Source organism: Sus scrofa, chromosome 11 (assembly GCF_054392235.1).
Source record: "Sus scrofa isolate SSC_HxYL_T2T_F1_AM1 chromosome 11, Sscrofa_HxYL_maternal_Yorkshire_Landrace_v2.0, whole genome shotgun sequence".
Taxonomy (NCBI): domain Eukaryota; kingdom Metazoa; phylum Chordata; class Mammalia; order Artiodactyla; family Suidae; genus Sus; species Sus scrofa.
This window is the reverse complement of record NC_139393.1, coordinates 27,296,645-27,323,618: the sequence shown is the minus strand read 5'-3', so window position 1 is coordinate 27,323,618 and position 26,974 is coordinate 27,296,645. Positions and strand designations below refer to the sequence as shown.

The following is a 26,974-nucleotide window of genomic DNA, read 5'->3' as shown; positions in this document are numbered from 1 at the left end:
AAACAGGCTGCTTAAAGATTCCTCAGGCACCAGCCACCTCTAAGCTCACCCAGAGACAAAGCCCCACCCATCAGAGGGATAGGAATAAGCTCCACCTACCAGTGGGCAGGCATCAGTCCCTCCCATCAGGAAGCCTACAGCAAGCCCCCTTACCAACTTTAGCCACAAGGGGAGCAGACACCAGAAGTAGGAGACGCTACAACTCAATTATCTGTAAAAAGGTCACCACACCAAAAACCTATAAAAATGAAAAGACAGAGAACTATAACTCAGATGATGGAGAAAGGAAAAAACTCCAGAAAATCAGCTAAGTGATCAGGAGAATCTCAGCCTCCAGGAAAAAGACTTTAGACTGTTGATGCTGAAGATGATGCATGACATTGTAAATAAACCGGAGGCAAAGATGGATAATTTACAGGAAACACTGAACAAAGAGATACAAGATATAAAACTTAAACAAGAAGAGATGCGAAGTACAATAACTGAAATAAAAAATTCATTAGAAGCAGCCAATAGCAGAATACAGGAGGCAGAAGAACGACTAAGTGAGGTGGAGGAAAGATTAGTGGAAATTACAGATGCAGAACAGAAAAGAGAAAAAAGATTTTTTTTTTTTTTTTTGTCTTTTTGCAATTTCTTGGGCCGCTCCCACGGCATATGGAGTTTCCCAGGCTAGGGGTCTAATCAGAGCTGTAGCTGCCAGCCTATGCCAGAGCCACAGCAACTCGGGATCCAAACCGCATCTGCAACCTACACCACAGCTCACGGCAACGCCGGATCGTTAACCCACTGAGCAAGGGCAGGGATCGAACCCGCAACCTCATGGTTCCTAGTCGGATTCGTTAACCACTGCGCCATGACGGGAACTCCAGAAAAAAGACTGAAAACAAATGAAGACAGTCTCAGAGAACTCTGGGACATTAAACGCACCAACATCCGTATTATAGGGGTGGCAGAAGGAGAAGTGAGAGAGAAGGGTACAGAAAAAATATTCCAAGAGATAATATCGGAAAACTTCCCTAACATGGGAAAGGAACCACTCACTCAAATCGAGGAAGCACAACAAGAACCATATAAAATAAACCCAAGGAGGAACAACCTGAAATACATATTGATCACACTGACCAAAACTAAAGTTAAAGAGAGAATATTGAAAGCAGCTAGGGAAAAGAAACAAATAACATACAAGGAAACCCCAATAAGGTTATTAGATTTTTTTCATCAGAAACTCTGCAGGCCAGAAGGGAGTGGCATGATATTCTAACGTAATGAAAGGCAAAAATCCTCCAACCAAGATTACTTTAGCAGGGCTCTCATTCAGATTTGAAGGAGAAATCAAAAGCTTCACAGATAAGCAAAAGCTAAGAGAATTCAGCAACACTAAACCAGCTTTACAACAAATACTAAAGGATCTTCTCTAGACAGAAAAGAAAAGGCCACAACCAGAAACAAAAATACTACAAATGACAAGGCTCACCAGTAAAGGCATATATACAGTAAAGATACGAAATCATCCATGCACAATTATGCCACCAAAATCAGAAATTGTGAGAAGAGGAGGGTACAAGTGCAGCACACTGGAGATGAACTTGCAATTAAGAGACCAACAACTTCAAACAATCTCCTATATATATATATAGACATGTCAAAACTTGAGAAAAACTGCAAACCAAAAATCTGCAATTGATACACAAACAAATAAGAAAAATCAACTCAAATACAACACTAAAGACTGTCATCAAGCCACAAGAAGAGAGAAAAAGAGAAAAAGGGAAGAAAAAAAGAGTAACAAAAACAAATCCAAAACAGTTAATAAAACGTAAATAAGAACAAACATATCAATAATTACCTTAAATGTTAATGGACTAAACGCCCCAGCCAAAAGACATAGACTGGCTGAATGGATACAAAAACAAGACCCATATATATGCTGTCTTCAAGAGACCCACCCCACTTCTAGGGACACATACAAATTGAAAGTGAGAGGATGGAAGAAAATATTTCATACAAACGGGGATCAAAAGAAAGCTGGAGTAGAAATACTCATTTCAAACAAATAGACTTTCAAATGAAGACTATTTTAAGAGACAAGTAAGGACACTCCATAATGATCAAAGGATAAATCCAAGAAGAAGTTATAGCAATTTTAAATCTACACACCCAACATAGATTCAGCACAATATATAAGGCAACTGCTAATAACCTTAAAAGGACAAATTGACAATAACACAATAATAGTGGGGGATTTAACACCCCACTTACAACATTGGATGGATCATCCAGACAGAAAATCAATAAGGAAACACAGGCCCTGAATGAAGCATTAGACCAGAGGGACTTAATAGATACTTAAAGGACATTCCATCCAAAAGCAACAGAATACACATTCTTCTCAAGTGCACATGGAACATTCTCTAAGATTGATCACATCCTGGGCTACAAATCAAACCTCAGTAACTTTAAGAAAATTGAAATCATATCAAGCATCTTTTCCGACCACATTATACGAGTGGAGATCAACAAGAAAAAAACTGCAAAAAAAACCACAAACACATGGAGACTAAACAACATGCTACTAAACAACCAATGGATCACTGAATAAATCAAAGAGGAAATTAAAAAACACCTAGAAGCAAATGACACTCCAAAACCTATGGGATGCAGCAAAATCCGTTCTAAGAGGAAAGTTTATAGCAATAAAAGCCCATCTCAGGAAACAAGAAAAAGCTCAAATAAACAAGCTAACTTTACATCTAAAGCAGCTAGAGAGAGAAGAAAAGACAAGACCTAAAGTTAATAGAAGGAAATAAATCATAAAGACCAGAGCAGAAATCAATGAAATAGAAACAAAGAAAACCATAGAAAAGATCAATGAAACGAAAAGCTGGTTCTTTGAAAAGATCAACCAAATTGATAAACCCTTAGCCAGAATTATCAAGAAAAAAAGACAGAAGACTCAAATCAATAAAATTAGAAATGAAAAAGGAGAAGTAACAACAGACACCACCTTAATCATAATAGACTACTATATGCAAATATATGCAACTATATGCCAAATGGACAAATTCTTAGAAAGGTACAATCTTCCAAGACTAAACTAAGATGAAATAGAAAAGATGCACAGACCAAGCACAAGCACTGAAATTGAAACTGTGATTTAAAAACTTCCAACAAACAAAAGTCCAGGACCAGATGGCTTCACAGGCAAATTCTACCAAACATTCAGAGAAGAGCTAACACCTATCCTTCTGAAACGATTCCAAAAAATTGCAGAAGAAGGGATACTCCCAAACTCATTCTATGAGGCCACCATCACCTGATGCCAAAGCCAGAAAAAGATACCAGAAACAAAGAAAATTACAGGCCAATTTCACTGATGAACATCAATGCAAAAATCCTCAACAAAATACTAGCAAACTGAGTCCAACAATACATTAAAAGGATTGTACATCATGACCAAGTGAGATTTATCCCAGGGATACAAGTGTTCTTCAATATCCACAAATCAATCAGTGTGATACACCACATACCAAACCGAAGAATAAAAACCATATGATCCTCTCAATAGATGCATAAAAAGCCTTTGATCAAATCCAACACTCATTTCTGATAAAAACCCTTCAGAAAGTGGGCATAGAGGGAACCTACCTCAACATGATAAAGGCCATATATGACAAACACACAACGAACATCATTCACAATGGGGAAAAGCTGAAAGAATTCCCACTGAGATCAGGAACAAGACAAGGATGGCCACTCTCACCACTACTATTCAACATAGTTTTGGAAGTCCTAGCCACAGCAATCAGAGAGGTAAAAGAAATGAAAAGAATCCAAATTGGAAAGGAAGAAGTAAAACTATCACTATTTGCAAATGACATGATACTATACCTAGAGAGTCCTAAAGACTCTATCAGGAAGCTGTTAGAACACATCAATGAATTTAGCAAAGTCACAGAATACAAAATTAATACACAGAACTCAATGGTATTTCTATATACTAACAACGAAATATCAGAAAGAGAAATTAGGGAAGCAATCCCATTTACCATCACTCCCAAAAGAATAAAATACCTAGGAGTAAACCTACCTAAAGAGACAAAAGACCTGCACTCTGAAAACTGTAAGACACTGATGAAAGAAATCAAAGATGACACAAATAGATGGAAAGAAATACCATGCTCTTGGATTGGAAGAGTCAATATTATCAAAATGAGTATACTACCCCAGGCAATCTACAGATTCAATGCAATCCCTATCAAATTACCAAGAACATTTTTCACAGAACTCAAACAAAATATTTTAAAGTTAGTTTGGAAGCACAAAAGACCCAGAATAGCCAAAGACATCCTGAAAAAGAAAAATGGAACTGGAGGAATCAGGCTCCCTGACGTCAGACTATACTACAAAGCAACCACCATCAAAACTGTATGGTACTGGCAGCATGACAGAAAGATCAGTGGAACGGGATAGAAAGCCCAGAATTAAACCCACACACCTACAGCCAACTAATATATGACAAAGGAGGCAAGAATATACAATGGAAAAAAGACAGCCTGTTCAATAAGTGGTGCTGGGAAAACTGGACAGCCACATGGAAAAGAATGAAATTAGAATACTCCCTAACACCACACACAAAAATAAACTCAAAATGCAGACAGTATAAAACTCTTAGAGGAAAACATAGGCCAAACACTTTCCAACACAAATGACAGCAACATCTTCCCAGATCCACCTCTTAGAGTAATTACAGTAAAAACAAAAATAAACAAATGGGACTTAACTAAAGTTGTAAGTTTCTGCACAGCAAAGGAAACCCTAAACAAAATGAAAAGACAACCCACAGAATGGGAGAAAATCTTTGCAAATGAATCGACTGACAAGGGACTAATCTCCAAAATTTATAAACACCTCCTACCACTCAATACCAACAAAACAAACAACACCATCAAAAAAAGGGCAGAAGATCTAAACAGACAATTCTCCAAAGAAGACATACATATGGCCAAAAAACACATAAAAAGATGTTCAACATCACTCATCATTAGAGAAATGAAAATCAAAACCACTATGAGGTGCCACCTTACACCAGCCAGAAAGGCCATCATAAAAAAAGTTTACAAACAACAAGTGCTGGAGAGGGTATGAAGAAAAAGGAACCCTATTACACTGTTGGTGGGATTGTAAATGGGTGCAACCACTGTGGAAAACAGTATGAAGTTTCCTCAGAAAACTAAAAATAGAATTACCATTTGATCCAGCAATCCCACTCCTGGGCATCTATCCAGAGAAAACCATGACTCGCAAAGACACATGTACTCCAATGTTCATCGCAGCACTATTTTCAATAGCCAAGACATGGAAACAACCTAAATGTCCATTGACAGAGGAGCGGATCAAGAAGATGTGGTACATATACACAACAGAATATTACTCAGCCATTAAAATGAACGAAATACCAGCATTTTTAGCAACATGCATGGACCTAGAAATGATCATGCTACGTGAAGTCAGTCATACAATGAGACACCAACATCAAATGCTGTCACTGACATGTGGAGTCTAAAAAAAAGGACACAATGAACTTCTTTGCAGAACAGATACTGACTCACAGACTTTGAAAAACTCACGGTCTCCGGAGGAGACAGTTTGGGGGCTGGGGGGATGTGCTGGGGGTGTGGGATGGAAACGCTATAAAATTGGATTGTGATGATCATTGTACAACTATAAATGTAATAAATTCATTGAGTAATAAAAAAAAAGAATGCACTTTGTAAGCGAAAATAAATAAATAAATAAAAGGAGAGAATAATCTGTAAATAAAAACGGCGACTATAGACCCTCCATCCTTTAGACCTCCAGATCATATTCTCCAAGATCTTGACTTCTGTTTTGTTTCCTCTTACATAAGCTCAACACCCTCTACCTGTAACTCCACCAGGGTCTTTTGACTTCTAGGGCATGACTTGTTCTGCTAATGCACACTGCTTTCCAACACGACTTTATTGGCATTTCTTTTCTAAATCCATTTTGCTCTCTTGTACAAAAGAACAGGCCACTTTTGAACAATAGGTCTCTTGCATTAATTAATGGGAAGGCTCCTATCTTTGTGTAAGGGCAAGACCAGCCTGCATTTGCTTTTTAGGAGCAAAGAGACTGTCTCATCATAACTACTACTCTCCATTCTCATTTCCAGAACAAAAGCTCTTTCAGAAGAAAATTCCAAGCATGAATTCTGCAGAAGATATAGTCCTAGAATTTTGAGAATTTGTTCAGTTTTTTTCATTCATTATCTGTTGAACACCCTTTACCTGCTGCCATCATACTGGTCACTGGAGCTATTTAAGGATAATAAGACTCAATTTGATGCTCTGGAGGAGGGAGAGAGTGGAATAGAGTCATGATAAAGGAATGGTAAAGAGTTCTGTGTGTGCAAAGGGGCCCTTACCCCAGACAGGTATCACTGGGTTTCCTAACAGAGCTATTATTTGAGCTGAGGCTTTAAAGACAAAAGGAAATAAAAGTTAGCTTGAAAAATGAGGGCTCAAGGGACCTTCATGCTAAGCAAACAATATGAGCAAAGATTTGGAGGCATCAAACCTTGGAGAGGCAAGTGGTTTGAATTGCTATGGCAGTAACTGCAAAGTGAGAAACAGAAAAAGATAAAGTATATCTTGCATACATATTTACTTACTTATTTGTGTTTTGTTGGCCTTCCCTATGACCCCCGCAACAATGGGATTTTTGTATGTTTTGCTCCTCGACCACTTAGAACCATGTTTGACACATAGTTGGCGCTCGATAAATATTTGTTGACTCCAAGTTTGATTCAAATGTCAATGACTTTAGGTGTGGCCATGGGAAAGGAGGTATAGGGTAGGGGTAAAGAATATGAAATCAGGCCAAGGGAAGTTCATGTGCACATACACCAAGAAACTCATATCAGAATGGACACAGCAGCCTGGTTCACAACAACCAAGTACTGGATATAACCCAATGCCCATCAGCTAAAGAGTAGATCATTAAAATGTAGTGTATCCACAATAATGGCTTATTATACAGTGGTCAGAGTACCATAATACAGATCAATCTTAGCAATAATATATCCCTAAAATTTATATTCATTATGACAGCATTTTTGAGGTGAAAAATCATCTGAAATAAAAATGTATACTTTTTAGGAATATATATGACAGCAATAAGTATATTTAAAGTGTAGATTCAGAATGCTGGCAATGTCAGGGAAGCAAAGGAAAATAAACAAATTATCATGGATCATACTTTTAGATTTAGAAAAAAATAAAATGTCTCCAGACTTTGCTGAATATCCCCTGATGGAGGGGGAGTCACCCTCCCCACCCCTAGGTTGAGGACCACTGGAATAATTAAAAGTAATGAGATTCCCTAGCCCTGCCCCTTCCGTTCTTTTTTTCTTTTTCTTTTTCTTTTTTCTTTTCTTTCTTTCCTTTTTTTTTTTTTTTTTTAGGGCTCCACAAGCAGCATATGGAAGTTCCCAGGCTAGGGGTCAAATCGGAACTGCAACTTCCAGCCTACACCAAAGCCACAGTAATGCTGGATCCTTAACCCACTGAGCGAGGCCAGGGATCAAACCCACATCCCCAAGGATACTAGTCGGGTTTGTATCCCGCTGAGCCACAATGGGAGCTCCCAAGAATTTAAACTTCATGACTTCCGGACAGTCACCTTTATTCTTTCCTCAATCAGTATGAGAATTTGACTCACTGGGTTTTCTGTCTCAGATTCCTCCTCGGGTGAAGGGCATGGGGTGGCAAAGGCTAGTGGGGTAGTGGGCACGGATGTGAAAGAAGAATAAAAGATTCTTCTGGTCAATGACGGGCACTTGTCCCCCATATGCCTCAAAGAGGGAAACGTGGAAAGGGAACAGAGCTAGAAGCGGAGGAGTTGTGATCCAGTGCCCTAAAGGAGTCCAAAGACTTTCCAAAGACAAAAAGGCCAGCAGCATGGATGAAAACAGGACAGCAGAGGCCGGAAGCTGATGGCAAGCACATCCCATAATTGGGGAGATGTCCAAGACAGTAGCCATGAAAGACCTCATCGCCGATGGCTTTTAATTGTCAGCTGCCATGTGAGAGCTGAACTACTTGGCCAAGTTGAAAGGGCCAGGGGGGATAGTAACATACTGGTCTGATCTGACAGCAAAGGGAAGTCAAAGTCTTCATTCCAATATCAGTTCATGAGATAGAAGATGTGGTGATGAGCCTGCGTTAAACGAAGGCCACCAGTGGTTCCTAAAGCTTCAAGTTCTTTGACACTTACCGACCAGAAAGCCCATCCTGAGCTATGATGCATTGTTCACGGGAAGGGCTCTGACCAGGGAGGGATGGGAGCCAGAACATCTAAGAGTAGTACCATCTTCCTGGACCTTGGTTTATTATACATTGGTCAGAGAACCACAACAGAGATCAAACTTAGCAACCCTGAGGTTTAGTGTCTTTTCTACTTGATGTGACTTGGTCTTGGTATTCAAGGGCCACCTCTGTCCCATGCCACAAGGCCTTGCCGGACAATCCCATCCCCATCCAGGTCCTAGTTGCTCCGGTCACTGCTGTCACATTCTCAGCACTTAGGCAGCAAGGTGTCTGATTATATATGTGCTTGACAGCAAGTTTTATCTCCATGTATTTTCGGTACTTTTTTTAATTCTGTCCCCTTTGTTTTTACTAGAGTGCCTTGTTCCCATATAATTCCCTCCTGTGACAACAAGGACAGTTGTCTGTAGCACGGCAGGTACTTGGTAAACACTGCCTGCCTCCCTGACCACTCTGACAAGGACTCTCATCCCCAGCATGTTAATGACAGGATTTCTTTGGCAGTGACATTGGTCTGTGTTACATCTGGGCTGGAGGGTCTTTGAGTCTCTGTTGATCTCTGCCTCGTTATTTTTCTTTCTTTTCTTTTTTTCTTTTTATGGCTGCAACTGTGGCATATGGAGGTTCTCAGGCTAGGGATCAAATTGGAGCTACAGCTGCTGGCCTACGCCTCAGCCACAGCAACTCGGGATCTGAGACACATCTGTGACCTATACCTCAGCTTGCAGCAATGACAGATCCTTAACCCACTGAGCGAGGCCAGGGATTGAACCCTCATCCTCATGGATTCTAGTCCAGTTCCTAACCTGCTGAGCCACAATGAGTACTCCCTCATTATCTCTTTTTCTAAAGGCATTCACAGTCACACACACAAATATTCTAGCCATGTCTCTTCCTCCCCTCAGAGCCAGAATATGGGCAAGAGGAGCAAAATGAGATTCAACTTAGAAAAGTGCCCAGAATTTTCCCTAAAAGAGTCCAAGAAGAAGGATGGAAAATTCTATGAATGAGAAAGAAGTACATTTTAAAAAAAAGAAAGGGAGACAAGCAGCAAAACAAAATAGCCCTTCTTTTGATGGTTTGTCCTTGAACCCCTGATCAATCTGCACTTGTCTTAATGACAGACCACAGTCCACTGGCCTCCTTGACAGCGATGGCTATGGGTGTGTGTTGTCAGTACAGGACCTGTGTTGTACCTATAATAGGCACAAATGGAGCGTGATCACCATTTAACTCTTCATGTTCCCCACAGAATACCAGTGATGCCCCAGAATAAGTTCCCTGATCAGGCAGCTTGGGAAACACCTTTCTCTGTAGACACATTCCACACATGGGCCTTGTTTCACTTGGTTATCCGCTACCCACTCCCATCCTGTTTGACCCTGCATTTCTTCCATCATATCACTCATCTTCAGTCCTGGGCCTGCTGAGAGACTCTGCCTGGCGTGGCAGGATGAGGCCAGAGAAGGAACTGCAGCAGCTGCCAGAGGCTACTGTCCAAAATCTATCTCATCTCTGTCCTATAATCTTACGCAGGAGCAAGTGAGCCCTGGATGGGCCAGCCTCTCTCTCTCTGCCCCCAAAGCAGAAAGCTTTCATTAGCAGACACAGCCAGGAACAGAGACGATGAAATGCTTTCCCTTGCTCCACAGTGACTTTGCAAGGATTCCAGAAGACAGCCTAAGGCCAGCAGCAGGGCCGTGTCCAGTACTGGCCCAGGCAGGGGTCTGCTGGGATCAAGATGGGGTTCGGCAGCCCAAAGGCTGTGTCAAGTCAAAAGAGAATGTTGAAAGAGAAAGCAGGAGGGAGGGACACTGGGTCACGGTCCTCTTTGGTAAAAACAATGACTGTGACACACCAGCGTGCCCTCCCAGGCCGGGCGACTCACTGGGCTTCCTTTGGGCTCTTTTCCTCCTGTTTGGAACCCTGTGAGTGACAGGTGCGGGCTGGGAAAAGCAAAAGACAAGTCATGACACCTGTTCTTTTCCTTCCTTCTGTAATATAAGCTTCAAATCCTGCAGAAAGGCCAGAAGTCATACTATGACGCTCCACACTGTCTGCTGTTAATGAGGCCTCCAGTGACATTTCCCCGCCAGACAGCAGCACAGGTAACGATATTGGTTCTGAGAAAGGAGAGGTGGGTCACACCTGGGTCATCCCTGATGATTTCCAGCAGCCGACCCCATCCTTGGGGGGGGCTCCGGCCCTGGCAGGTTTACTAATCATGGCAGAGTGACTGGGATCAAAGGCCCTGGATTATTGGGGTGTTCACCACACCAGTCTGCAGAGTTTTTCCAGATACTCATAGTTCAGACATTTGAGGGGAGCGGGGCTGTGTGCAGTGCAGACTCCCTGGGAGCCTCTGCCTTTCTTTGCAGCTCCTCAGCCACTGGCCGGGCTGAAGGTGCCTCTAGGACTTGTTCTAGACATTTGCTGACCCTCAGTCATACCATGCAAAGGTGAGCTAGGCCTGGCTTCATCTAGCATCTTACCAACAGGCAAAACAAAACAACTCTGTTACCAAGACTGATTTGTTTGGTAGCCCAAGGCAGTCATCAGATAAAAGCCCCCTGAGAAGAGTACGCTCAGAAAATGCTTCCTGGGAGTTCCCTGGTGGTCTAGTGGTTAGGATGTGGCACTTTCACCTATGCGGTCCAGGTGCAATTCCTAGTGTGGGAACTGAGATCCCACATCAGACTGTTGCATACTGAGGCCAAACTCCCCCTCCCCAAAATCACAAAACAAAACAAAAAAACTTGCTTCCTAAGATAGTTGTTTAGGGCTGCTTCCTGGGCAGGCTGATTTGTTTTGGTAGTGAGTGTGAAATTTTGATGCTTCTCACCACCCTACCCTCTGCAGTTACCATCTCTGGAGAATAACGCATGCAGCTCTTTCCAGGCACAAATATTGCCTGTTGGCGTCAACCATGCCACCGGTGAACTGGCTCTTTCATGCTCTTTTATTTTCCACTCTCCTTTTTTTTTTTTTAAAAAAAAAAAAAAAGCTCAGTATATCATTACATTCTGAGCCAATGCTACTTCCCTGACTATGATTGATCCCCACTTATTTCATCCTGAATGCAAAGTATTTGATTTCAAGTGTGGTTCATTCTGCTCAGTGAACTCATTACAGAGTCAAGCTGAACATCTCACAGATGTGAAGCACCTTGTCTTCGAGGTTCAGCAATCTAATTTGGAATCTCATTATAGACCTTCTCCTGGTGGTGGGCAGCGGGGCAACTCCCCGGCTGGTGTTTGCCTGCCCATCTCTATCCCATAAAGAAACTGTCATTTCAATACTGGCGCACCAGAATATTCCCCATTTTGGAAAATAGCTTTATTTATCTCTCCACAAACGCCTCTTGGCACTGATGAGAGAGTAATACTTTGTAGGCTATTTTATTAAGCATCTCTGGAGGTCAGGTGCTGAAAGAGACAGCTCCCAGCTGCTTGCTTCCTATCTATTTAGTAGGCTTCTCTATGGACTGTAGGTTACATTTCCTAACATTCGCAGTGTGGTTGTCATTTTGCTCAGAATCTCTAGACCAAGAATCTTTACTTGCAACCCGAATGTAGTTTAACCCAGGGAGGATCTGATTTCTGGTGTCTTGGTGGTGGATGAAGGGCGAATGGGGTTGAAATGAAAGTTAGCTCTATTTGCAGAGAGATGCATTGATTCTGAAAGATTGATGCATTCATTTTTGTCCACCTATTTGGTGCTTTCAAAACCAATGAGCCTCCAAGGCTCAGTTCTGGCTACTAATGAAGTTTTTATTTCTCTGCTTTCTATTTTAAAACTTTGGTAAAGGGAGAATATTTGCTTTTCCAATTGCAATTGTTTCCATGCCCCTACACAGCAGGCCAAGACTTGAAAAGAACTGGGACTTTGTTTCTTTGCTACAGAAGAGTAAATAGGTTTCTGAAATCACACAGAAGGGAAAGAGAATTGAGGGTGTTTACATATATTAATGAATAGGGTAGGCTCAGGTAGCAATGTCCAGCAACACACACACATATTTGTCTTGCATTTTATGTGCCACAAAAACTCAGATTTTCTCAGCATTACCCCCCACCTCCTGACTTCTCAGTTGAATCCAGGAAAGGGGTCATCAAATCATCAGCCTGTGGACTGAATCCATCCCACTTCCCATCTAAAAATTTTGTTTGTTTGTTTTCTTTTTTAAAAGTTTATTTTAAAAACCTGAAGAGGGCCAAGGATGGTAGTAGGGAGTGAATGAATTGCTTTTTCCTGAAAAGAGGCAGTTTCAGGAAGGCTGGGGGGAGGGGGAAATATATATAGTTTTATAGGTTTCATTTTGCTTTTTAATTTTTATTTTATTTTATTTTGCAGAGATTTAGTTCTCGCTATCTTATATGGCTGGCTCAACATGAAAGATCCCAATTTTGAAAGAAAAAAAGCATGCGAGACACGCAGAAGGAGCAAGAGAGCGAGAGCCTGGCACAGCCTGTGCGATGACCTGAGAGCCACTCATAACAAGGGCTCCCCAGGTACCCCCCTTGGCAGCCATCCCTCTCACGACAAACAAACAGAAACACAAAAACCAAGGCCCCAAACAGAAAAAAAATGGGAAAAAAATAATAAAGATTTTCACAGATGAAGAAGTTCACATTCATTGGATTCATTGAGCCTGCTGCTGTCCCTGCTGTGTGAGTGGAGGCTGGGGGCTGCCAGGACCTGGAGTCTGTCCACAGCAAGCAGCTTGCTGTCTGGAATACTCTGCCCAGACAGTGCTGTAGTCTTCCTGGGAGCCAGGGGTGTTCCCGGACCCCTTCCTGTGGCCACTTGAGCCTGTTTCTTATAGTGCTTATTTGTCTTGCATTTTACGTGTAGCCAAAACTCAGATTTTCTCAGCATCATCCCCCACCTCCTGACTTTTCAGCCACATGTATTCATTTGTGTCCATTGCTGCTTTTCAGCTGCAAAGGCAGAGTTAAAGAGTTGTGACGGAGACCACAAAGCCTAAAATATTTACTTTCCGGCTTTTTAGAGGAAAAGTTCTGTGGTCTCTAATATGGAACAGCAATCTTACTGGCTCTATGTAATTCAAGTTTAACAAAGCATGTGTTTTGAAAATAATTTTTTAAAATATAACTAAGATGAGCATTACAATGAGCATAGAATAAGAATCTGACCCCACCAGCCTCTCAAGAAGGTTTGATGAATCCTAAACCCTCTGCTATTTCTATCCAAAGAAGTCTTTTGAATGAAAGTGGTGCAACCATTGTGGAAAACAGCATGGAGATTCCTCAGGAAACTAAAAATAGAATTACCATTTGATCCAACAATCCCACTCCTGGGCATCTTTCCAGAGAAAACCACGACTCGAAAATACATATGTACTCCAATATTCATTGCAGCACTCTTTTCAATAGCCAAGACGTGGAAACAACCTAGATGCCCACAGACAGAGGAGTGAACAAAAAAGATGTGGTACATATACACAATGGAATATTACTCAGCCAGTAAGAGGAAAGAAATAACAGCATTTGCAGCAACATGGATGGACCTAGAAATGATCATGCTAAGTGAACTCAGTCAGATGATGAGACACCAACACCAATGCTATCACTTACAAGAGGAATCTTAAAAAAGGACACAGCGAACTTCTTTGCAGAACAGATACTGACTCATAGACTTTGAAAAACTTATGGTTTCCAAAGGAGACAGGTTGGCAGGCGGTGGGGGGGATGCACTGAGGGTTTGGCATAGAAATGATATAAAATTTGGTTGTCATGATTGTTGTACAACTATAAATGTAATAAAATTCATTGAGCAATTAAAAAATAAAAATACAATAAAATAAAAACAGCTGGCTAACTAGCTAAGGCTGACAATAGCTAGATTAGGCCGATCAAGTTCAGCACATTATAGCACCAAAATTGAGACCAACTAGACATTATGTGCTGCCTGGTGTGATGCAAAGGAATTACATTGCATCCCCAATGGAGAAGTATTTTGCCAAGAAAATCAAAACCTGAATCAAACCTAGCCTCTAGTTCAACCTCTAGTTTTAACAGACAATATAGAGGAGAAAGGAATACACTAAACAATACAGTAAAAATTGCAACCAACCAAATGTCAGAAATTCTACAGGATGAATAACCTTGTCTTCTCCACAAATAAATGGCATGATGATGTAGGGGTGAGGGGAAGACAAATAAAAAAAGATCTAAAGACATAGAAAATAAAGGATACATGTGGAAATAAAGACAAGAAGTCTTTGAATGGAATGGTTAATTAATAGCAACAATATGCTATAATTTATTCTTATTTTGAGTGAGTTTTTGACTTAGAAAAATCTCCCTTTCCAAGTGCTTTTGATTTCTGCCTGTGGGCTGTGAAATTAATTATTTCATTTTATTCTTCATTATATTACCATTTGGTCAGACACATTATTCTGGAAAGGTGAAGTCAGGGCGAAGTGAGAGTAAATTTTTATAACATATCCATCCCATAAAATTGTCTCATTACCTGTATGACTCCCATTTTGGTTCTCCCTTCTGATAGCTTCTCTCTGATTGTAAGAACCGTTTAGGAAGCATTGGAAGCCTCAGTGATGGCAGAATGGAAGAGGATTGGCGCCAATGACACAGCCCTATGTGGTTGGGAGGATGCCAAACATCTATGACTATTGCCTCCTAAAATCTGCTATCAGAACGTAATTGGAGTATGGTTACAGTAAAGCAATGAGACTGGATGGATGGGTGGATGGATGGATGGATGGATGGATGGATGGATGGATGGAGATGGATGCTAGTTGGTAGGGATAGATGACAGACAGATAGATAGATAGATACATATGAATGAGTAGGGGAAAGAGAGAAAGAGAAAAGCATAGGATTAAGAGTTAAAACATCAGATTCAAGCTTCTTCTCTGCACTTATCTCAGCCAAGCCAGGTATCTTGTGAAGTCTCAGCCTCCTAAAAATAATAATGTATTATGAGAATCTCATAAAAAATTAAAAGAGGAGTTCCCGTCGTGGCACAGTGGTTAACGAATCCGACTAGGAACCATGAGGTTGCGGGTTCGGTCCCTGCCCTTGCGCAGTGGGTTAACGATCCGGCGTTGCCGTGAGCTGTGGTGTAGGTTGCAGACGCGGCTCGGATCCCGCGTTGCTGTGGCTCTGGCGTAGGCCGGTGGCTACAGCTCTGATTCGACCCCTAGCCTGGGAACCTCCATATGCCGCAGGAGCGGCCCAAGAAATAGCAACAACAACAAAAAGACAAAAAAAGATAAAAAAATAAAAATTAAAATTAAAAGAAAATGTGATAATATATCTTTCAGATATAGTTAAGTTAGACGTTTATAATTATAAAGTTATAACGGTGACAGGTTTTTAAATCACTTTTTAGGAGTTCCTGCTGTGGTGCAGTGGGTTAAGGATCGGGCATTGCCGCAGCTTCAGTGTAGGTTGCAGCTTCATCTCAGATTTGATCTCTGGCCCAGGAACTTCTGTATGCCTTGGGTGTGATCAAAAAATAAATAAATAGTGGAGTTCCTGTCATGGCTCAGTGGTTAATGAACCCAACTAGTATCCATGAGGACGTGGGTTCAATCCCTGGCCTGGCTCCATGGGTTAAGGATCTGGCGTTGCCGTGAGCTGTGGTGTAGGTTGCAGACGTGGCTCAGATCCCACATTGCTACTATGGCTGTGGTGTAGGCTGGCGGCTACAGCTCGGATTAGACCCCTAGCCTGGAAACCTCCGTATGCCTATGGGTGCAGCCCTGAAAAGACAAAAATAAAAAATAAAAAGAAAGACAGACAGATACTGTCGACCTTTGAAAAATACATACATTTAAAAAATTATTTTTTATATGGAAGTTCCTAACCTTTCTCCCAGCCCAAGAAAGAGGATCCTATCGTTGCTTAAGCCAACTTTCTCCAGAAAGTAGTGTGTGTAGCTGGACTTGGGGCAGGTTGATGGGCACAGTAAAGGGATGGAGGAGGGGACATAGAGCGGGGAAAGGACACTGGGAGCCGTAGAGATGCTTCTTGTGCATGATGGAAACAGGAGGGAAATCAAGGTTTTCAGAAGGGCTGCTCAGGATAAGGTATGGGACCATACTTCCCAGTCTGAGAAACGAAACTTCAAGATTTGTCATTCCAGAATTCATTGGTTACTGGAAAATTTTTCCTTTAACTGGGAAATACCAATGGGAACTGCACTTCAGAGTTCATCCGGGCTTTTAAGGGTGTATGAGGCATTTTCATCATGAGTCCCTGGTTTATTTATGCAGTATTATTACTCTTAGGCAGGCCTGAATTTAGGCAAGTGAGTGATGCTAAGTGCTTTTCAGGCATATACAGAAGATGGTCTCATTTCAAGTGCTTTCTTCCCAGAGTTCCCTTTGTGGCTCAGTGGTAGTGAATCCGGCTAGTACCCATGAAGACGCAGGTTCGATCCCTGGCCTCCATCAGTGGTTTAAGGATCCAACATTGCCGTGAGCTATGGTGTAGGTCTCAGACCCTGCTCGGATCCTGCACTGCCATGGCTGTGGTATAGGCCGGCTGCTGCAGTTCTGATTCGACCATAGCCTGGAAACTTCCACATGCTGCAGGTGAGGCCCTAATAGTATCTATGCCGATTCTAGTTCAATCCCTACCCTCAGTCAGTGCATTAAGGATCACAGCTTTGCTGTGGAGTAGGTTGGCAGCCACAGCTCTGCTTTGACCCTTAGCCTGAGAACTTCCATATGCCAAAGGTGCAAAGAGAGAAAAAGAGAAAGAAAAAAAGGCCAATCGTTTCTATTTGTCAGACAATAAGACAATAGCAGAGCACTATTTCCAGTAAGGCATGATTAGAATATTAGTTCAGACATTTTCAAATAGGCCGTGGGTGGGTTTGCGGGGTATGGTCAGAGTATAGTTTGAAACCAAAAACTTATATTCAACCTATTCTCTAAAAACAAACTAAAGAGAATTCACCACACATGTCCTTGTCCATTGGTGACAAGGAAGAAGACAGGGAGACACAACCAGAAAGAGCATCAAAGACCCCTCCCAAAAAAAATTTAATATAAATTTTTAAAAAAGAGATGGAGGAGTTCCCATCGTGGCACGGAGGAAAACAAATGTGACTGGGAACCATGAGGTTGCAGGTTTGATCCCTAGCTTTGCTCAGTGGATTAAGGATCTGGCATTGCCAAGAGCTATGGTGTAGTTCACAGATGTGGCTTGGATCACATGTTGCTGTGACTGTGAAGTAGGCCAGCAGTTGCAGATCCAATTGGACCCCTAGACTGGGAATTTCCATATGCTGCAGGTGTGGCCCTAAAAAGCAAAAAAAAAAAAAAAAAGTTTTACATGCATTTTCTCATTTAACCCACCCAATAACCCTCCTAGAGTAAGCACTATAATCATTGTCATAAAAAAAAAAAAAATTAGGGCCTTAAACCAAGTGATAGGGCCAAGATTTGCACCCAGGGGTATGGGTTCTTCCACTTTCCAGATGAATGGCAGTGCCAACTAGCAGACTCAAGCCGAGAAAGTAAACCATGACACTTTAAAGCTGGCTGGAGCCCCTGCTGCCCTTGATTCTATAGATGAAGATCTGAGAGGTGAAGAGACCTTTCCAGAATCACCTAATTAATTGGCAGATTTCCTGGAATCATCATCTCCTCGATCACATTCATAGCTGTTTCTAAGTCTGCAGGGCAGGAAAGACAGGCAAATAGAACCTAGAAGCATGGCTCCTAGGAGCACTGAAGAAGGCTCACTGGATTCACTAATGGTTTTGCTTCTTTCTTTCTTTCTTTCTTTCTTTCTTTTGGCTTGTCTTTTTAGGGCCGCACCCGCGGCATATGGAGGTTCCCAGGCTAGGAGTTGAATCGGAGCTACAGCTGCCAGCTTATTCCACAGCCACAGCAATGCAGGATCCGAGCCATGTCTGCAAACTACGCCACAGCTCATGGCCACACCAGATCCTTGACCCACCGAGCGAGGCCGGGGATCGAACCCACAACCTCATGGTTTCTAGTCGGATTCATTTCCACTGCACCATGATGGGAACTCTGGTTTTGCTTCTTAATTTTTATCTGTTAGTATCGTCTAATCATCTCGCCACTTTTTCCTGCTTTCCAACAAGTGTAGCCCAATGTATGATGTGAACATACTATTCTATGTTTTATAGAGGAAAATACAATTGCTTTTGTGTCTCGGGGTTGCCATGAAAAAAAAAATCACACAAACTTAGTGGCTTAAAACAATAGAAATTTATTTTTTTCACAGTTCTGGAGCATAGAGGTAAAAAAAAAAAAAAACAAGGTTTAACTTGGTTGGTACCTTCTGGAAGCTCTGAGACAGCATCCATTCCAGGTTTCGCCTCTAGTTTCTAGCAGCTGTTGGCAATTCCTGGCATTCCTTGACTTCACGCTGCATACGTTTGACATTTGTCTTCGTAGTTACCTGGATGCGGTGTCTCTGCGTCTTCTCCGTTTGGGGCTCATCTGAGGAAGCTTGTCATTGGATTTAGGGCCCAACCTCAGTCATGAGCTCATCCTGAGATCCTCAACTGAATTACATCTGCAAAGAGTCTATTTCCAAAGAAGATTTTATTCATACTTACTGCAGGTTAGGACCTGCCGCATTTTTTAGGGGAACGTAATTCAACTCGCTTCACCAGCAAAGCACTAACTACAAGAGCAAAGCACTCTGACTTCTGAAGTGATAAACTAAGCCCACAGGAGCAACAGGCCTGGTAACTAGTGTTCCAACCATAAACAAAGGGGGGTTGTCATCCTCACCTCTTAGAATCATGGACATGTGCGCTGTCAGCTGAGTTTTCCAAGGATTCAATGATAGACGCTGAGGTCTCAGCCACAGTGGCCTCGCCAAAGTGACACTGAGTAAGTTGCCAGATGTCCTTATGTTTTTGTTTCCTTTTCCATAAATGGGGCAACGGTAGTAACATCTATGTCTGATTTTGAATATTATATACCAAAGTACTTTGTAAGTTACACAACAGTAATTTTATTTATTTTTTTCTTTTTATGGCCGGACTCGCAGCATATGAAAGTTCCCAGTCTAGAGGTCAGTCAGAGCTGGAGCTGCTGGCCACAGCCACAGGCAACATCAGGTCCAAGTCACATTTGCAGTCTTCACTGCAGCTTGCAGCAATGCCAGATCCTTAACCACCTAAGCGAGGCCAGGGATCAAACTCACATCCTCACAGGGGACGATGGTAGATTGTGTCAGGTTCTTAACCAGCTGAGCCACAAAGGGAACTCCTACAATATTTTTTATTATTAGCTACTTCAAAGTTTAAGAAAATGATCCTATTTCCTTTTCTTATTTTGCCTAACTTTTTCTTCTTCCATTTTTTTCCCCATCAGTATTATTCCCACAGTATTTTCTTGAAGACTTTTATTTTGTGTCAGACCTTTGGCCCAATCTAAAACAACTTCCTATATTTTATATTAATATTGAAATGATTACATGCAGGTGTGTAGAGGAAAGCAGAAGGGACACTAACAGCAGTTAACTTAGGAAATCAAATATTTCAAAAGTAGGAGAGATATCTAAATATTTCACTACTTTCATGACTCACAATATGGCCTACCCTAATAGCAGATAAACACCAAAAAGGAAAAAGTTAAATGTCTTTGGCAAATCTCATGTAAACTTGTCCTTCTGAAAACACTTTCACGATCATTTAAAAGGAAATGAATAAAATAATTCAAAAATATAAATAGATGATCATATTGGACTGCAATGAGAGCAGATGTTTTAAGTTATGTAAAATCTTACCCCATCTGGTAAACAGTAAAAATGTCTCAACAACAACCCACAGATGAAATGGTGCCAAAGAAGGGAGGCTGGAAGGGACTGGTTAGAAGTCAATTTTACTGGATTACTTAAAGGCTATGAATAGAAATATAATAATTTCGCCTCGTACAGAGATGAGCATCCTGAACATTATTTTCAAAAATTTTAGAAATTGCCACGACCAACCACATGATAAATTTCACTATTCAATCGCTTAGTTTATTGTTAACTTACACAGTTCATTTTTCTCCCAGAGAGGACCAGGGACCTAGAAATCCATTCTGGAGTAGTTATATGTTTAAGTTAATTGAAACATTTACTCTAGCTCCAATCTAATAAGGATAAGCACCAGTCAGAGAATAAAATTAGAAACAAGCCAGACTCTCACTGCCACAGACCCCCTTCTGTTTATATAGAGTGGGTGGATCTATCATGAACATTTGGTTTATGTCAGTTTGCCTTATAGCTGGGTTTCATTGTACGAACTATTTCCAGTCTTTTCAGCTACAAAGAGGCGGCTGCCGATATAAACTTGCCACATTATTCCAAGTTGAATTATTATCAGAAAAGTTTCCGAATAGCAATAGAATTGAATCTCTTCAAACATAAAGCCTCCGGTCTCTGCGTCTCCACCACTCGGGTATAAACGTAATTCTCATCACATTTCTTGTCCCTTCTCTTTAACTGCTCTGTGGAAACCCAGGACCACTTCGCTTCTTCATCGTAACTGAAAGAAAGGCCAGCAAAGATCTCTCACTCTATGAAGAAGTCTGTAAAATATTGAATTAACCACCCCTCCACGGGTATGTGCAGATTCCTGCTTAGAACGATAAAAGGATTTCTTGCATTTAGGATCAGTGGTCCTCAATTCAGAGAGAAATAGTGAAAGGAGATTTCAATTACAAGGTATTATGCTAATTTTTTTTTTTTTTTTTGGCTTTTTGCCATTTCTTGGGCCGCTCCCGTGGCATATGGAGGTTCCCAGGCTAGGGGTCTAATCGGAGCTGTAGCCACCAGCCTACACCAGAGCCACAGCAACGTGGGATCCCAGCTGCATCTGCGACCTACACCACAGCTCACGGCAACACCGGATTGTTAACCCACTGAGCAAGGGCAGGGATTGAACCTGCAAACTCATGGTTCCTAGTCGGATTCGTTAACCACTGCACCATGATGGGAACTCCTGCTATTATGCTAATTTTTAATATTTGTTCTGAATGCAACTTACAAGAGCACAGTACTCAAGCAAACACATACCCCCCATCCCCTCCATGTTCTATTCATACTGGAAGTTTGTTTAGCAAAACGGTTTCCATCGAGTAGTAGAAATGAGACCATTAAAACTAACTGGCCAAGGCAATGAACATGAAAATTTTGAATTGAGCATTCTTTTATGTTAAATGGTTTTCTAGTTTTACTCTCTGAGTCCATGAAGGCTTGGCAAATGCTTCAAGGGAAAAAATCAAGACCTTTGATAGTCAATTAGACTAAATCCACACTAGTCCTATAAAATATAGCTTAATTCAACTAACATCTATATAATCTTTGAAAAATATATAACCTACAACACCACATTCTCACTTAAAACCCTCCAGTGGCTATTCACTGCATTTTAAAATTTTATTGTTATTAGAGTATAGTTGATTTATAGTATTATATCAATTTCTGCTGTACAGCATAGTGAACCAGTCATATACACACGCGCGCGTGTGCGCGCGCTCACACACACACACACACATATGTATACACATTCTTTTTCTCATCTTCCATCATATTCTATTCCAAGAGATTGGATATAATTTCCTGTGCTGTATAGTAGGACCACATTGCTTTTCCATTCTAAATGTAATCTTTTGCATCCAAACTCCCTGCCCATCCACTTACCCCTATCTCCCCCTTGGCAAACATAAGTTTGTTCTCCGTGTCCATGAGTCTGTTTCTATTGCAGATATGTCCATTTGTGCCCTATTTTAGATTCCACACATAAGTGATATCATATGGTATTTGGCTTTCTCTTTTTTTTTTTTTTCTGTCTTTTTGCCATTTCTAGGGCCGCTCCCACAGCATATGGAGGTTCCCAGGCTAGGGGTTGAATCAGAGCTGTAGCCACCGGCCTACGCCAGAGCCACAGCAACGCGGGATCCGAGTCGCGTCTGCAACCTACACCACAGTTCATGGCAACGCCGGATCCTTAACCCACTGAGCAAGGGCAGGGACCGAACCCGCAACTTCATGGTTCCTAGTCAGATTCGTTAACCGCTGCACCACGACGGGAACTCCCCGGCTTTCTCTTTCTGACTTACTTCATTTAGTGTGAGATTCTCTAGTTGCATCCATGTTGCTGCAAATGGCATTGTTTTATTCTTTTTTATGGCTGAATAGTATTCCATTGCATATATGTATCAGATCTTCTTAATCCATTCATATGTTGATGGACATTTAGGTTGCTTCCCTGTCTTGGCTATAATGAACACAGGGGTACATGTATCATTTTGAATCAAAGTTTTATTTGGATATATGCCCAGGAATAGGAATGCTGGATCATGTAGCAGTTTTCCGAGGAACATCCATACTTTTTAGAATCCCAGCTCCTCATCCTAAGTAATTTGGCTCCTGCCTACTTCTATTTCCTACCTCTTCCCTCCACAACCACAAAATGACTTTAGAACATTTCTAAAATATTCTAAGTTTTCCTGCCTCATGATTTTGTTGAATCTACTCTCCAGAATGTTCTGCTAGGCTTGTCCCATGGCACACTTCCCAGAGTGACACTTTGCATCCCCCAGATCACCACTACAAAGAGGCCTTCTCTTACACCTCATCTGATGAAATATCTCCCTTCCTCAGAGTCTTTTATCTCATCACCCTGTTGGTTGAGTCATAGCATGTACTACGATTTGTAATTATTTTGTTTATGTTTCCTATTTACTATTATTCTTCTACCTCCAGATTATAAATTCCATGAGAACAGGAATTTTGTATATGTATTTTGTTTTATTTGTTTCCCAAGTACCCAGAATAATTCAAGTAGAATGCACTCAATAAATGTCCTTTAGATACACTAGTTTCTGAAAGAGACATCTTGATGAAATGATTCCTTGCTTTCAAATAACTTAGAACCTAGAGAGAAGAGAGTATGAAACACAACTAGAATAAAAGAGGAACATGAAAATGCAAAAACCGGGGATGGAAGCAGGACGTGGGTTGGGATGATCTGATTAGGGTTATGGAGAAGTTTTAATGGAAAAAGATCACATTTGAAAGGGGTCATTGACTGTGACAAGAATATCGGGAGCAAAGGCACCAAGTGAGCGCAGTACAAGAGAGTCTGTAGGATAACGGAGCATTTGGGATGGACAGGACATGGGTGTGTGTCCTGGACTTGAGGTGAGAATGATGCTGAAAAGATGAGGGCAGAGAGCATCAGTGCGTTACCATGGTTCTCAGACCAAACTTAGAAGGTACTCAGGGAATGGTCCCCAGGGCAGATGGAATGATGAGTGGTCCACAGGGAAGTGCCTGCCCTGACAGGAGCAGAGCAAAGACAGCCAACAGAGGTCCTGGCTGGAAGGGTTTGCTCTGATACCTTGGCGAAACCCTTTTCTCATCTCTTACTCGCTGCTTCTGCACCTTGGGCTCTTGATTGACTAAACCCTCCAGAGATAATGCTTTTTATCAATGGTGCATCGACAATGAAATCTTACATTTTTTTCCCTCTTTAAGTGCATTTCATTACAAGTAGTTACCTTTCCCCCCCGCTCCTCTCCAGTTCTCAAAGGCTCTGGTGAGTGATAAAGGAAGAGAAGTACAGACCTAGGTATTTGAGGTTTATGTTTCTAAGCAATGTTTTTAAACTCATGTCTAGTTTTATCAAGAGAGGAAATCAGGCAATTTCTCACAGGGTGAAGATAATGGCCTATGCCTGTGGCAGTTAAAATATCTCCAGCGTCCCTCTCTCTTTTCCTGGCTTTAATGCCAACTATAGCAGCACTAAACCTCGGCCAGACAAAGGCAGATACAGTCAGTGGACTGTTTTACCAAGATAAGGATGAAGGTGAAAATAAGTCTTAGGCTCTTGCCACATATGTTTTACCCAATGATAACAGGAAGTCCATCTATTAGCTTTTTAGAAAGCTGTTTTCTAGGGGACATAACAGAAAGAGATGTTAAGTCATCAAAAATGACAACAAAAATCCCCTCAAGTAAAACCAGGCTCCTTCTAGATGCCCTTTTTAAAATCTGCTGGTAGCTTCATTCTTTACCACCACCTCATGCAACATTTTTTGTTTGTTTGTTTTCTTTTTATGACTGCACCTGAGGCATATGGAAGTTCCCGAGCCAGGGATGGAATCAGAGCTGCAGCTGAGGCCTGGGCCACAGCCACAGTGACACCAGATCTGAGCCACATATGTGACCTACACTGCAATTTGTGGCAACACTGGATGCTGAAACCACTGAGCGAGGCCAGGGATAGAACCCGCATCCTCACCGACTCTATGTTGGGTTCTTAACCCACGGATCCACCCTGGGGACTTCTAACTCAACATTTTTAATGTGGAGAGTTTTGATTGACCCATGGTGATATCATCTGTAAAAATATTTCTAAACATTATGGGGGAAGTTCAACACTAGGTTGTTATGTTCTCATAACTTGAGCAGGCTGCCATGTAAGGGCTGGCTCTTGATGCAATTATCTAAATTGTGTTGCTCTGAACCTACTTGCCTTTAACCACCACCTTACACACACAGACACACAGACACACACACACACACACACACATAAAATACATAATAACTTCTTCATTATGCACATGGGGCTTTTGCAGCCATGCATCCAAAGCTCTTAAATATTAAAATATGCTGATACACCTCGAATGCGAGAAGGGAGGGCAAGATAGAGCACACAAGGACAATTTTCAGGACCCCCAGCATCAAGGACTTGCTTCTTTGAACTCCTAGAATCTCTGAAAACTTCAGGTTGGAGGAGCATGCCTCACAGGTGTGAAGTTTTCACTTTTTTTATATGGTCTTCCATCCTAAACTGTAGACTTTTATCTCCTCTGTGTGTTCATGGTTACTATATAGCCTAGAGTAGACACTCAATAAATATATAAGAATGAATGGTATGAAAGGAAATTGGAAATTTGTGAACTTAAATTAGTATTGGTTTTATCAAGACTCCAAGCTAGGAGTTCCTGTTGTGGCACAGCAGTAATGAACCCGACTGTTATCCATGAGGATGCAGGTTTGATCCCTGGCCTCGCTCAGTGGGTTAAGGATCCAGAGTTGCCACAAGCTGTAGTGCAGGTTGCAGATGTATTGCTGTGGCTGTGGTGTAGGCTCCAGCTGCAGCTCCCATTCAACCCCTAGCCCGGGACCTTCCATATGCCACAAGTTCAGGCCTGAAAAACGAAAACGAACAAACAGTAATAACAAAAAAAGACTCCAAGCTGTCTCAATAGGCCTGGTATATTTAGAAATGCAGAGAAAATACGCAGGCTTTGCAAAATGCAAGTCTATGCCCATTCCCCACTGCCCACTTAAAGGCTTTCATTGCATTTAGAATAAATCTATACATTTCCCATAAGAAGTCCCTGCCTGATCAGACCCTGGTTTCATCATGATCTCTCTTTCCTCCTCATCCTGCTCACTCTGCACTTTCTGGTTTATTTCCATTCTCAGAGCATGCCTCACCATTACCATTGCTCAGAAGATTTTCAGTCTCCCTGGTCTAGCATGTTCACAACTAAATTCTTCTTTTCTTTTAGAGCATAAGCAGAGGTCATTTCTTCATTGAGAACTTTTCTCCATTACCTAAATTAGGCAAACCATTAGGGTTTTTTTTGTTCAAGAATTGGCCTGTTTTATAATCTCAGCCTCTTTTTGGTTTCCTCCATGGGCCTTCAATACAACTTACTTTTTTTCTCTTTTTTTTTTTTTTGCTTTTTAGGGCTGTACCCATGGCATATGGAAGGTCCCAGGCTAGGGATGGAAACAGAGATGCAGCTTGCTGGCCTGTGCCACAGCCACAGCAATGCCAGATCTGAGCCGTGTCTGTGACCTACACCACCGTTCATGGCAACACCGGATCCCTAAGCCACTGATCGAGACCAGGGATTGAACCTGTATCCTCATGGATACTAGGCAGGTTTGTTTCTGCTGAGCCATGACGGGAACTCTTCAATACAACTTTCCAATCCATTGTTGTGTGTATGTCCTTAAAGAATGTGGATGTTTGTGCAGACTTTTTGTCTCCTGCAATAGAACTTCTACTCCATGAAGTCAGGGCCCCTTTCTGTGCTGTTCACTACCTATTGCTCTTATCTGGCACAGAGCCAGGAAAATAGTAACTATTCAATAAACGTTAAGTTTATGCCTGGGAGTTCCCGTCCTGGCACAGTGCAAATGAATCCCACTAGGAACCATGAGGTTGCGGGTTCAATCCCTGGCCTTGCTCAGTGGCTTGAGGATCTGGCATTGCCGTGAGCTGTGGTGTAGGTTGCAAATGAAGCTCAGATCTGGCGTTGCTGTGGCTCTGGTGTAGGCTGGCAGCTGTAACTCCGATTGGACCCCTAGCCTCGGAACCTCCAAATGATGCAAGTGTGGCCCTAAAAAGACAAAAGACAAAAAAATCAATAAATAAATGTTAATTTTAAAATTGAAGTATAGGTTCCCGGCAACTGGAACACCACTCTTTTCCCCTAAAACCCCACCTATGAGGAATATTTTTAAGTAATTTTTGTTGATGGCCACACCTTTGGTCGATAGCAGCTCCTGGGCCAGCGATTGAATCCGAGCCACAGTTGCAACCTCTGCCTGCACCAGATCCTTTAACCC

At 41.7% G+C, this 26,974-nt stretch overlaps 1 long non-coding RNA gene across 3 annotated transcripts in view; it reads right to left on the bottom strand.

The window, feature by feature from the left end:
* Positions 1–26,974, bottom strand: part of LOC146398603 (uncharacterized) — a 264,288-nt gene that overhangs the window by 156,056 nt on the left and 81,258 nt on the right. The window contains exon 4 of one of the 3 annotated variants that reach the window (XR_014819596.1): positions 18,567–20,864. The exons of the other annotated variants lie outside the window; for them this stretch is intronic. This is a non-coding gene — a long non-coding RNA (uncharacterized LOC146398603). Of the gene's footprint in view, positions 1–18,566; positions 20,865–26,974 lie in introns of those variants that run through there. 3 annotated transcript variants of the gene reach the window in all.